Raw genomic sequence first — 13,310 nt, 5'->3', positions numbered from 1 at the left:
AAGATCAGTCTTTGTTAACTGATGTACGAGAGGCCTCTTCAACTAAAAGTGAAAATTAATTCATATTGTGTTTCAACATGTGGGAAATTAAATTTTAAAAAGTCTCAATGTAAGTTTACTCGTCAAGCCACACATCTGATCTAGTTTTTTTAGATGACTAAAGGCCACTTCAGTTAAGTGCATTAGGTCATCTGACATTCACTAGAATCCACTGCATTAACTCACACTCTGAAAGACTAGTATAAAACAGTGACATACAGAGAGAAATGAACAGGGGGTATAGTCACCCATGGTGAGAACCATGTAAGCTGAAGTGGAATTACGTGACTACTCAAATCTCAAGGTAAACATTAATGATTAAAATGTGGGTGGTGGGTCTCAGCTTTTAAAACTTGTACTTGAGAGAGTCAAGGTTATCATTGCTTCTCTAAACAAAGTCTGAAGCCCACGCATGGTAACCTTTGAAATCTTAACTAAGAATCACCGGGGCTTCCTGATTGCTTCAGTTTACATGCCACTGGTCACAGAACTTTGAACTGGCCAGTTTTGTTTGGAAAACTTGTAGATTTTGTATCTATTTAAGTTAAACAAACCCTTGGACATACACACATGCTTTGTGGTCAGTATTTTTCCTAAAATGGAAAATTTCATTGGTAAGGAGTTAAATGAACACTACAGACCAAATCTATTAGTTCCTAGGGTGAAAAATACTTGTATTTCCTATCTTTTCTATCATCTACATCCTGTATGAAAAGAATCCTCTACCTTTCTGTTTTATTTTTCAAGAAAATGATCCCACATGATCTTGTGTTGCAACCATTTAGAAATTTATATTAAAATGTTTGTTATAGATATCATAAACCTTATTCTCTTTGCTTTATAGTATCCTTTATCAAAATACAGAGATGTTCCTGCATTTCTGCTTACCAGTATAGTTCTGTTTTTCCATTGAATTTTGATAATATATCAAGGCATATTTTTATGGGAGAAAATGTAAACTTTTGATAAATTAAAGCCACATAAGTCTATATCATGGATAATTTAAATTATGGGGTCAGGGGTTTAGCTCAGCGGCACAAGTGAGGTCCTGAGTTCAAACCCTAGTACCAAAAAAAAAAAAAGAAGAAGAAAGAAAATTTAAATTACTTAAGTAAATGAATCCAATTACTCATAAATATTGACAATGCTGTTCAGAATATTAATGCTGTTTCTGGGCTGTGATTACTACTATTTATTTGAGTAAAAATATTAAAAAGAAAGTAAACACCTGTGTTAAACCTCAATGGTATTCTGCTATTTCTGCCTGTACTGAAGAGTGTAAAACATTCAGGTCTTCTGTTTGCTGTTGTTCTAGATTGTTCTTGTGCTTCAGAAGAAGCTACATGTAATTCTTACCAATGAAAAAAGTGCCTTGCTGCAAGCATTTGGACAACACCGAAGCCACCCATGCTAACCATTCAAGTGAACTGCTGCCCTTACTTTTTCATTTCCTAGGCTTCTAACTTAATCATGAGCAAATATAAAAGCTGAGGTTTAACTTACATATTTATTTGATATGGGCCAACTTGTACGACCAATTTGTATGACCAGTTCACAATGCAAAAGAAGCTAAAATTCAGTAGGTATTCCTTCTCTCTACACCTCAGTCTAACATAAATAGTATTAAATACCTACTTAGTAGCATAGATATTCTTGTTCACTCTGAAGTAAAAAAGGTTTAATCCCCAATACGCTTTCCATAACAGGCATTGTATGTCGTTAGATGGAGCATGCCTCCCCAGTTCACTACCAAAACTCAGTCCAAACAATCTAACACTCGGCCTAATTCAGACATTTGTGTCCTACCTGTTTGGTCTTGGTAGATTGTTGAGTTTCTAATTGTTGTGTTAAACTGACTTATGCACATCAGAGCAAAGGTAACTTTAGAAAGATACTTCGTTGAAAACTAAGGCGAAGTTAGTTAGTTTTTAAGTCTAGGAATATTTACAATTTTATAAGTCCCACCCCTCAAAAAAGAAAAGAATAATCACAAACATCCAAGGAGTGTTAGACTTCGCGGAGTTCTGCAGACCTCCTCGTTGCTCTAGCAAAGGAGTCTGAGTGCAGACTGCCAGTGAGGTGGCTTCTAAGGTGAGACCTGAGGCTTGCCTCACACGTCTCCTGTAAGACACAGGAATCAACACACAAGTTGGTTCTTAATAAAAATTCTCAATGTATCCTGCGAAATCTTTCCAAAGTGAAAAGTCATATTCATGAGCCCAGCAGGCACGATGGCTTGATGATCACATTTGTTTAACTATTCACTTCTGCAGTTCCTCCAGGTGACTACTATCCCCACCACTGCTTTGAAACTGCATTTCAGGTCACCGTGTTCACAGGAAAGAAATTGCTACCTGTCCCTGTGTGTAGAAGGATGGTAGTCAGTGACATTTAGTTCATCTCTTCTATGTTATTTCAATGAAATTACATTAGTCTTGATCCAGTCTTCTTTATGAACCATTTGTGGCAAAAAGACTTCTTTGCATCTTGTTGGCCAGTCAAGACATGGTTTTATTTTTAATTCTTTCAATCTATTTGTCCTTTCTATTTCTCTTTTCCTCTCTTATTTCTCTTTTATTGTAGTAATGTATTAAGAAGTATACCTACTTCAAAACACATACATTCTCAAATGCACATTCTCCTGTACATCAACAAATATATTTTGTAGAACATCATATACGTTTGTTACTTTATTTTATTCCAAAGCTTATAATGGATTTTTACTTCTATGAAATGAAATCCAAATTCTAATGATGTTCAGGTCTGTTTAGTAGAGAAAGGGAAGCCGATGAGAAATGAAAACTTTTCAGAATCTGAATCACTTGATGAACCTAAGATGACAAATGAAAGTTCTTTTAAAGCAGTGAGAATTCAACAATTTGGTGAAGTACAAGGCGTCAAAAGGAGAAACTTGTTCGTAATTAGTTCTGATATATGCTCATCAGTGAGAAGGGCAACCAGCTTTCAACTGGAGGAGGAAGTATATTGAAGAGATAAGAACTAAACACTGTATAAAGGTCGGGAATCCAACCACGCTATTGGGCAAAGCAGGAAAATAAGAAACAGCGGTGAACTTAGAGACAACATGAGCCAGATGGAGAGAAACCAGGGCGAAGGTGGCAGTAGTTCTCTTCAAGGCTCTAGAGAAAAGAATAGGAGAAGCTTGGAAAGAGCTCAGCAAATTCAGGGAATATGGCCACGTTAGCAAATTAGAGAGTATAGCCCTTGACTGAAGGCAGGAAAGAGGTGTATACATAGAAATAAAAGTATTATAGATATTTAACAAGAATAATTTTTGAGAAATATGTTCTTTTTAGTATCCTTATATATCATTTTCTCCCTGTTCAGTTCTTTGGTGAAAATCAAAACTGCTGCAACAGAATGCAAAGAGAAAGAAATGTGAATATCCTCTATCACTCTGGACTTTCCAAAGGATACAGCGTTCAAAAGTAAGGGAAGAAGATGTTAGTCTTTCATCTTGTTCTTCCACAACTCAAAAATTAAATCTGAATGGTGTCAATCTACAATGTCTGTTTTCTTCTTTTACAGGACTTGGATAGTGAGAAACCTGAATGTAAATAAGGAACATTCCATTCTACCTAAGAGTAAAATAAACTTTTCAGAAACTTGAAGTTCAAAAAGAATGAGAAAATAGGATAAATATGTCACTAATGTCACTTGGAGATTCATCATCCCCTAAAAAGGAACAAAATGGAAATTCAGATAGATTGAAATGAAAGTCAAAAATAGTTCTGCAGTGAGAAAAAGGCAGCGTCTTCTGAGAATCAGCCATACTGGAACTCTGGAACCGATCAAGAAAGTAACCAGCCATCCTTCCTGGTCGGCAGCGTGAGCTGCAGGCCCGCCAGGGAGAGAGTAACTGTCTCCTGTGAACTCACCTACAGGTGGGCTGAGAATCAAAGTCTCTTCCCCCCTCTCCCTGATAGCAACAGGATGGTTTTAAGTCAGCCATTGATAGCAACTAAGGTACATAAAGCAACTAAATGCTTGGTTGGTTGATTATGCTGACCTGGGACCAGGATCTAAGCATCTCATGGGAGGATGACTGTATGTAATATAGCAAATATAGGGGATTTCCTTCTAACATATCTTTGATGGCCGAATTGTTTTCATTGTTTTGCTTTGTTCTGATTGTTTTGCCCTATTCAGTATTCTGCTTTGATTGGTTTTATAGTGTTCTTGGTTTGATTTGGCTATATCTGCTTGAATGGACCACTATTGTGACAATAAGAAGATATACTATGGTACCTGTTACTGTTATCCTGATATCCTGCTTGAAGTTCTGCCCAATTTCACTGCATTGTCTTGATTGGCTTTGTTCTATACTGTTTTGTTGTATTTTATGATCTTTAAAGTTAAAAAAAAAATAGTTCTGCAGTGTTTCTCATTTGGAAGCCTTAAAAATACTCCCTAAGAAAGTACACACCTGAGCAGCATGGAGAGGCTCTTGTAGAGAAGAAGCAATTGCAATTATGTCATAACAGCACAGTTCTAAATGGCTGGGGGATTGTGTCAGGAAAATTTACAATCACATTCTACATGAGAGAACGGCAGTCATGTGCACTAGGCCCCTACACCTGTGCACAGGCCTGACGTTGGGGTAGAGCAACCCTACTTTGTGAATCCATCTGGTAAGGTATGCGAGAACAACAAAACCTCTTTCTTCAGAGCTTCCACATGGATGCAGAAGGTTAAACTGTGGGGTTTTCAGATACACAGGCTTTGAAATATCCACACAGGATAGTACACTGTGTGGATAGCAAGTGTAGGGGTTTGTGCAGTAAAATAATTAAAACCAAGGACACTGAGCAAAAGACTGAAAAGTGCTCTAGAACAATAAAGCTTAGAACCTTGCATACTTGGTAAATTCTGGAGTTTTCCTTTAGATTATCTCCACATCAAAAAGAAATGAAGTCCTGAAGAGCGATCATCATTCTAGTCATACTCTGTGCTTAGTACAACATCACGCTGGGGTAAGAACATGGTGTTCTGGTCAGGTTTAGGGCAAAGCCATGCCAACCGTGAAGAGGCAACAGTCCCTCTGGCAGCAGTTTATCAGAAAGTCCAATGTCACATAGAAAATCATCTAGATCATTCACAACGTGTCTTGCCCAGGGACCCCACCCCCGCATGTCTGTCACGTGTTCTTCCATGAAACCTCACCAGTGCCGACTGAGAAGTTGTTGTCTAAGGCCATGTTAATATATTATCATTTCCAATATTGAACAGATATCAAGAAGTCATTTATTTATCTAATCATTGATAAATTTTATCCCACTATCATGGTAACCATAGGAAAGTATCACTAATCCCATGAGAGATGAAGTTTAAAGTCATGCATTTCAGATACTATATCATATCGCTGATGGGGAGAAAATTCTGATCCATTTCAAAAACAGCTGCTGCTAAACTTGGTCCATGTTCAGACCAATCTTGAATGACACTGGTTTTGGTTACTGCGGACAATGAACAAGTCCAGCCAGTGCCATTAGAAATTACTGCTTTCTCTTTCTCTCTTCCTCTTTCTTTCTTTCTTTCTTTCTTTCTTTTTCTTCTTCCTTTTGGTTTTTCTGAAGCAAGGTCTCACTATGTAGCCCAAATGATCCTCTTGCCTGCTTTGGACATCCGAGATTCAATGCCACTGAAGACTCCCTGAGAGACTATGTGGGACATACTTGAAAACTGTTGAAACTCCATTACTTGTTGATTGAAAGTTACTTCTGGGAACATGAGTGCCCACCCTTCCTCCATGCACCTGCTTTTGGAGCAAGACTTCAAGGGCTCAAGACATAATAAGCTATCAATAAATACTTACTAAGTGAATAAATAGCATATGGAGAATTTTATGAAGATATCAAATAAAATAGGAATAAGAAAGAAATTTGAAAAATTTTGAATTTATTAATGTTTCTAAAATTAGGACTTCTGGGAAAATGGTAGAGTGATAAGCAACAACATCTCAGCCTCACTGAGACTCAGAATCCAGATGGTGTATAAATAACAAGTTGAGGAAAAGAAAAAAAGATAAAAGTTAATCTCAGGGATCAGAAATGTCCTGACAGGAAAATTATATTACAGAGAAATTGAAGATATAGAAAAGAAAAAGGACAGTCTGCTATTTCTGCCCAGCTTCTAGCTTGCAGAGAGAAATTAAGGTCAAATCACAGAGACACAGAGAGTGGGGCACCGCAGAAGCGTCAAGGAGAAACACGTGGAAGGACAGACTGCTGGAAACTGGATGCTGGGCCCCAGCACCTGCCAGACCTTCTAAAGAGAGCACTTAGGCAGACGCAGTCCCAGAGGACTGACTGCTTGACTCTGGGACACAGAGGAGCCGCAGTTGATTTCAATTCAAGCTTCCAGTGTTGTTTGCACTCACATAATGACTATGAGAGAGACATCCCTGGGAGACAGCTGTGGCCAGGGAACCATGGAAAGGGTATCACTGTGCCCTCACCCTAATCCTAGTGCCTGCTGGTGCCTGCACCCAGCATGGAAGTAGGTTCTGACTGCTTTTTAATTTACGAACATGAATAGGGGCATGTCTTGACATGGACACTACTCCAAAATTGTAGACCCTGGAATATGTAGACATGTTCAGAATCATAAATTTCTTCTTTTCCATTGTTATTTTATTGGAGAGGAAGAGATTTGGTGTTTTTGTCTTGTTTGTTTAGTTGGTTGGTTTTTATCTGCTGTGTGCAACATCTTTTGTTTTGGTTTGTTTTGGTTTTGGATTTTTTTAGTATTTTTCTCATTTAACTCCTTTCTTCTTCACCAGTTTATTGAGGCTTGGAGAATTTTCCTTTGTCCTCCTTTACATCTTTTTTTGTTTTGTTTTGTTTTTGTTTTTTAGGACAGAAATGCGCCACATCAGGAGGGAAAGGCCAGCAAACAGGGCCATGCTAGCTCCTCCCACCTCCATTCTGAGGCCTCCTGCCAGTATCCAATAATCCTTATTAAAACGTGCTTTGCAGCCTGGCATGGTGGCACATGCCTGTAATCTCTAAATTTGGGACACTGAGACAAGCGTACCTCCATGAATTCCAGTCAAGCCTGGACCACATAGTGAGCTCAATACCTTGTCTCCAAAAAGAAAAAAAAATCCAACACTGATCAGTAATTCAATCAATGTGTTTTGCTACATCTACAGGCCAATGCTTCTTGTTTTTCTTAAATTTTTTATTTTTATTTTAAAGGGGGTAAAATTGAACACAACAAAGCAGAACAAAATAGGACATAAAGAAGCAGTGTAAGAGGTATAAATTTCAAAGCTAGACAACCTGAGATGTTCACTATCTATCATATTGTCTCGTTTTCTTCCAAATAATTGTGCATATCTTCACCTACAGATATTTCATACAAAACAACATAGTATTAAACTGATCCAAACAGAATAAAGAAGACGATTTAGGTCTTCAAAACCAGACAATAGAGAAGTCACTAATGGTGGTCGTAGAATCTCTCGTTCTCTTCAAAATAGCTGTCCATACTTTTATGTACATTGAAGTTCAACAAAACAAAACAGGAAGACGGGGAGAAGTTGCTTGGTTTCCTGGTGCTCCAGGTCCCAGCATGGCATGGTTCCCAGTAAAGCCTGGAGGCTCCTGTCCTGGGCCACCAGAGCACACCACACTCACAGCGGCTCACCAGGGGAGGGAGGGGTTGCTTAGTTTTCCAGTGCACCAGGTCCCAGCATGGCGCGGGTCCTAGTAAACACCAGTGGCTCCTGTCCTGGGTCGCCACAGCCTACCACACTCATAGCCTCTCATGGCGGGGAGGAGGTGTTGCTTCAAGCTGTTTCTTTCTAATGAATTGACCACTTCACTGCTCAAGTTCTGAAATGCTCAATAGGTCATAGAAAGATATCTCTTTAGGTTCCTGCTTAAAATCAACAACATCAGGAAGCTGCCGGCCTTGATTCAGGGCCAGTACATCTTTTTTTTTAAATTAATTTTATTGGTACAGTTTAGATACACATAATGATCACATTCATCACAGAAAATGATGATGTTATTCACCTGTGAATAACATACCTGAATTCCTTTTTCCCCAACCCCCTCCTCTGCTTTCAACCCCTCTTCCTCTCCATATTTAAAAGATTTGTTTCTATTTTTCTTTATTCTCTTTTTTCATTTACCTTCTTTGCTCTCCCCTAACCCTCTTGTTCCCCTTTCCATTTGAATATTTTCTTCCTATTTCAAATTATTTATTTTGAATCTTATTTACCCTTTCAATTTCTCACACAAGAAAGAATGCAGTATTTAAACATGTGTGTACATTTTGTTTGACTTGATCAGTGTGGTCTCAAAATCCACCCATTTACGTAGAAATGTCTCAAATTTATCCAAATTTATCTTTACGGCAGAACAGTATCTATTTTATACAATAAAAACCACACTTTATTTATCCATAATCTGTTGATGAACATTTAGGCTGTTTCCAGGATGTAGCTACTAGAAACTGTGCTGCTATAAACATGGGTTTACATACATTACTGTGCTGTGGTGCTTTTAACTCTTTCAGGAAGATGCTGAGAAGGTGAATAGCTGGATCCAGTGGGACCTCTAGTGCTAGTTTTGTTAAGGAATCTCCACACTGAATGCACAGTTCCACAATGGCTCCACTTCCTCCAGCAGTGGAGAAGGGTACCTTTTTTGGCAGCTCCATATGCATTTCTATTGGTTGATTTCTTGATAAGAGCCATTCTTTCCGGAGTGAGATGGCTCAAATGTGAAGTGGCACTGAGCATTTTTTCATATACTTATTTGTCCTTTGTACTTCTTCATCTGAAAAGTTAATTTCAGATGTTCATTTTTGGGTTGGATCTCTACATTTTGTGGCAGTCTGACTTTTTTGAGGTGTTCACATATTCTATATATTATCGCTTGGTGTGAAGTATTTTCCCACTTGGCAGAAGTATTTTCCCACTCTGGGGGTTGTCTCTTCATTCTGTTGCTGTCTTCATCACTTCTGCACCTTTTGGATAAGGTCAAATGTTGGTGGTTTCTTTTGCCATGTAAAAGCTTTTTAATAAGATGAGAACCTTGTTGTTTTTCATAATGCATCCCATAAGATTAGAGGTTTTTCCCACAAAGTCTTTGTCTACACCTATGTCTTCAAGAGTTCTACCTGTTCTATTGTCCACCAGATTTAGTAATTATTTTAATACATATTTGATCCATTTTAGTTAAGTGCATAGTGAAAAACATGGGTTGTAATCTTTGGCATATGGAAAGCCAATTTTTCAGGCATGACTTATTAAAGAAGCTATCTTTCTTCCAGTAAATATGTTTGGCCCCTTAGATGAAAGATCAAGTAGTAGGGTGTGTTTGCAGTTGTTTTTGCATCTTCTAATCTGTTCCACTGATCCTTGAGTATTTTTTTAAATCACAATAGCTTTATAGGATAATTTGATGCAGGGATTGTGATATTCCCTATCTTTTCTTTCTTCCATGGAATCACTTTTACTACTCTGGGTCTCTTCTGGTTCCAAATGAATATTTGGGCTATTTTCTCTAATGTTGTGTGGTACACTATTTTTGCATTTTGGTTGGGATTATGTTAAATCTATATAACAATTTTAGAAGTATGGTCATTTTCACTATATAGTTCTTCCTATCCAAGAATTAGGAAATCTTTCCATTTTTTGATATTGTATTTGATTCCCCTCTGAGTACTGTAGTTTTCAACATACAGGTCTTTTACTTCCTTTATTAGAGTGATTCCCAAGTATTTCATTTTATTTTGATGTATTATAAAAGGTTATTGTTTCACTGATTTCTCTTTCACTCAGTTTATTATTTGTGTACAAGAATACTTTTGATTTTTCAGTGTTAACTTTGTATCCAACTACATGACTACATTTGTTAGTAAATCTAGAAGTCTTGGTGGAGTTTTTAGGCTCTTGTATCATTTGCAAATAATAATAATTTAACTTCTTCCTTTCCTAACCATATTCCCTTTCATTCTTTCTCTTGTCTTATTGGCCTGTATTATGTTTTCAGAACAATATTGGATAGGAGTGGTGTTGGGAGCCGCCGACACCAGTTGCCTTACTTGGCGGACGTAGGGCCTGTGGGTGGGAGCGGAGCCTGAGCTAGATTGCCCCTCCCATCGAGTGAGTCAAGTTGGCGCCTGCTTCCTGCCCCCTGATTGCGCTGGCGACTTAAACAACCCGCTCTGTAAGATAGTCTGCCTAGCAACAACTGATGTTAGCCAATCAGCCCGCATCGCGCGCTTTGAACTGATTGGCCACTGTCACCCTATAAAAGTGAATGCCTCTCCCGCCACGAGACAGGAAGCACAGAGAAAGCACAGAGAGAGATAGAAAAAGTCCACCGGCGAGAAAGGGCTGGTGGCAGAGTGGAGGCCTCGCGGGGCCCACGCGGAGATAAATAAAGGCAAGGTTGCACACCGCCAGACTTTGTCGTGTGTCTTTCCTGCCGGCCGGGAGCGACCTCAACATTTGGTGACCCGCACGGGGACTGATCAACCCCGAGACACGGCGGTGGTGTGCAATGCTCCAGTGTGGTGCTGCCGGACAGGTGAGTTGGGGATAAGCCTGGGCTCTGGGTGGCGCGCACCTACAGGGCTTTTAGACTCCCCTCAGGCTCACGCGTAGGTGACGGGTTCTTTAAGTCACACGCGGTGAGTAACAGCCCTTAGAGGTTGAGGATGGGTAATTTACCGAGCGCGGAGGCGCGGCCCTTGGTAAAGGCCCTTAGAAAGCTTTTAAAAGCTAGAGACCTCAGGGTAGGTCAAAAAACACTGGAACTATTCATAGCAGAGGTAGATAGGGTGGCTCCCTGGTTTTTACCCACGGGGCATTTAAACCTGCCGTCATGGGAGAAGTTAGGCGGGGACCTCGCTTCGGCGGAATTGGAAGGGGATATTTTGCCGGCTATTCGCCCCCTGTGGGAAATGATACATGCGTGCCTTGACTCCTATGCCGAGTTGCGCCGCGAATTGTGTGCGTGCGCCGCTCGAAAAAAGCAAAGAGAGGAAAAAGGGCCCCCGAGCGCTCTCTGGCGGGGAGGAGATAGAGAGCCATCCGCTCCGCCCTGGAGCTCTTCTCCAGAAGCGGCTCCCCGCCGAGAGGACGCTACAGGGAACCCTCCCTTCTCTCAGCCGGCACAGGAAGTGACGCCCCGTTCCACTCTGTCGCGACCGCCGTCCTATGACGTTGCGCTGCGGGGCGGACGGTATTTTCATGGGCGGCTACTCTGCCGAGCAGGCTGAGAAAAACGCCGGTTGAGGAAACGGGGGCTGGGGATTTAGCTTAGCGGCATAAGCGCCTGCCTTGTAAGCAGGCAATCGCGAGTTCGATCCCTGGCACCGATAAAAAAAAAAAAAAAAAAAAAAAAAAAAAAAAAAAAAAAAAAAAAAACGAAAAAGACCAAAAATAAAAAAAAATAAATAAATAAAAAATAAAAAACAAAAAGGGGGAGTAAGCCAAGGCCTGCCTCCAAAGGCGCGGTTATCTATGGCATGACAATGGATGGGCCCGGATCCGGTGGTTAGCTGGAACCGAGGCGCGGTTTGTGTTTTTCCGCAGGAACCGAGACGAAAACCACTGTGGGTCCCAGAGAGGTTGACGCAACAAGTCCCTCGACTAAAGATCAGGCCTGTTCCACCAGAGGCCAACCGCAGACCCAACAACAAGATGAGCCCTAAAAGAACTGCAGGACAATCCCTTTTTGGGGAGCCTGGAATGGCTTGCTCCCCTATGTTTTACCATTGTTAGGTCCCCTGTGCTCCTTGCTTCTGCTCTTACTTGTAGGACCATTCTTGCTCCGATGGGTTACATCATTTATTAATGGGCGCCTTGCGGCGGCCCGGCGTCAAGTACGCCTGGTTGCCCATGCGGCCCTGGCAGCAGCCTGTGATGGGCACAATGACCCCCAGGCTTACGCATGGCTCGCTCGACTGGCCTACGACCGGGTCTAGGTGTGGCGGGTCTTCCGCATTCCTTCCCTAATGACACCACACAGCAGGGTAGGTGAGTCAATGACGGGTAAGAGCGTGCCTCCCCAGCACGACTCGACCTAAGCCAGGCCCTACCCCATGGCGCACGAAAGCCGCTGGATTACTAGAATCTGCCCAGATCTAGATACCTCTCCGAGGGGATCACACGGAGGGGCATGAGTGCATGCCTATGTGCATCCAGGTTCCGTCCAGTTCACTCCTGGCCCTGGAAAAAGGACGAGGGTCTCAAGGCCTTGGCGGACCCAGGGGCGGCCGACCAGGGTCCAAGCCAAGGGCCTACGGTGGGCCTCAACACAGGGCATAAGCCTCTGCACTCGATCCAGGGCGGGCTGTGATGCATACATTCATTCAAAGTAAATAAAATAGGGGGAGATGTTGGGAGCCGCCGACACCGGTCGCCTTACTTGGCGGACGTAGGGCCTGTGGGTGGGAGCGGAGCCTGAGCTAGATTGCCCCTCCCATCGAGTGAGTCAAGTTGGCGCCTGCTTCCTGCCCCCTGATTGCGCTGGCGACTTAAACAACCCGCTCTGTAAGATAGTCTGCCTAGCAACAACTGATGTTAGCCAATCAGCCCGCATCGCGCGCTTTGAACTGATTGGCCACTGTCACCCTATAAAAGTGAATGCCTCTCCCGCCACGAGACAGGAAGCACAGAGAAAGCACAGAGAGAGATAGAAAAAGTCCACCGGTGAAAAAGGGCTGGTGGCAGAGTGGAGGCCTCGCGGGGCCCACGCGGAGATAAATAAAGGCAAGGTTGCACACCACCAGACTTTGTCGTGTGTCTTTCCTGCCGGCCGGGAGCGACCTCGACAGAGTGGTGATGTGGACATCCTTCTCTGTTTCCTGAATTTAAAGCAAAAGCTTTCAGGTTTTGCCCATTTCTTATGCTGTTAGCCATTGGCTGGTCATAGATGGACTTTACGAGGTTGAGATTATGAATTCTGATTTTGTGTAGGGTTTTTATCATGAATGGTTGTTGGACTCCCAAGAGCTTTTTCTGCATCTATTGAAATGATCACATAGTTTTAATCCTTGATTCTATTAGTGTGATGTATTGCATTTATTGAATAGCATATGTTGAACCAACTAGGATGGTTCCTAGATGTTCATAGTGTATAATGTTTTGATGATTGCTGCGTTCTGTTTGCCAGTATCATATTGAGGATTTGAGCATCTATGCTCATTAGGGAGGCTGGCCTGTAGTTCTCGTTCTTGGTTGGGTCTTTGTCTGATTTTGGTATCAGAGTAACACTTTCTTCCCA

At 41.5% G+C, this 13,310-nt stretch overlaps 1 long non-coding RNA gene and 1 other non-coding gene across 2 annotated transcripts; one reads left to right on the top strand and one right to left on the bottom strand.

Moving 5' to 3' along the window:
• The first annotated feature begins 239 nt into the window (after nucleotides 1-239).
• Nucleotides 240-4,888, top strand: LOC134474087 (uncharacterized). The gene is made up of 3 exons (XR_010044688.1): nucleotides 240-343; nucleotides 3,388-3,488; nucleotides 3,589-4,888. It is a non-coding gene; the product is annotated as an uncharacterized LOC134474087 (long non-coding RNA).
• A 2,967-nt stretch (nucleotides 4,889-7,855) lies between these two features.
• On the bottom strand, nucleotides 7,856-7,992 carry LOC111756123 (small nucleolar RNA SNORA2/SNORA34 family). The gene has a single exon (XR_002790613.1). It is a non-coding gene; the product is annotated as a small nucleolar RNA SNORA2/SNORA34 family (small nucleolar RNA).
• Between the last annotated feature and the right edge of the window lie 5,318 nt (nucleotides 7,993-13,310).

The sequence above is a fragment of the Cavia porcellus genome, unplaced genomic scaffold, assembly GCF_034190915.1.
Source record: "Cavia porcellus strain 051 isolate PalLab524CR breed Dunkin Hartley unplaced genomic scaffold, mCavPor4.1 scaffold_30, whole genome shotgun sequence".
NCBI lineage: Eukaryota > Metazoa > Chordata > Mammalia > Rodentia > Caviidae > Cavia > Cavia porcellus.
The sequence above is the reverse complement of the archived record's forward strand: the minus strand, read 5'-3'. Positions and strand labels throughout refer to the sequence as shown.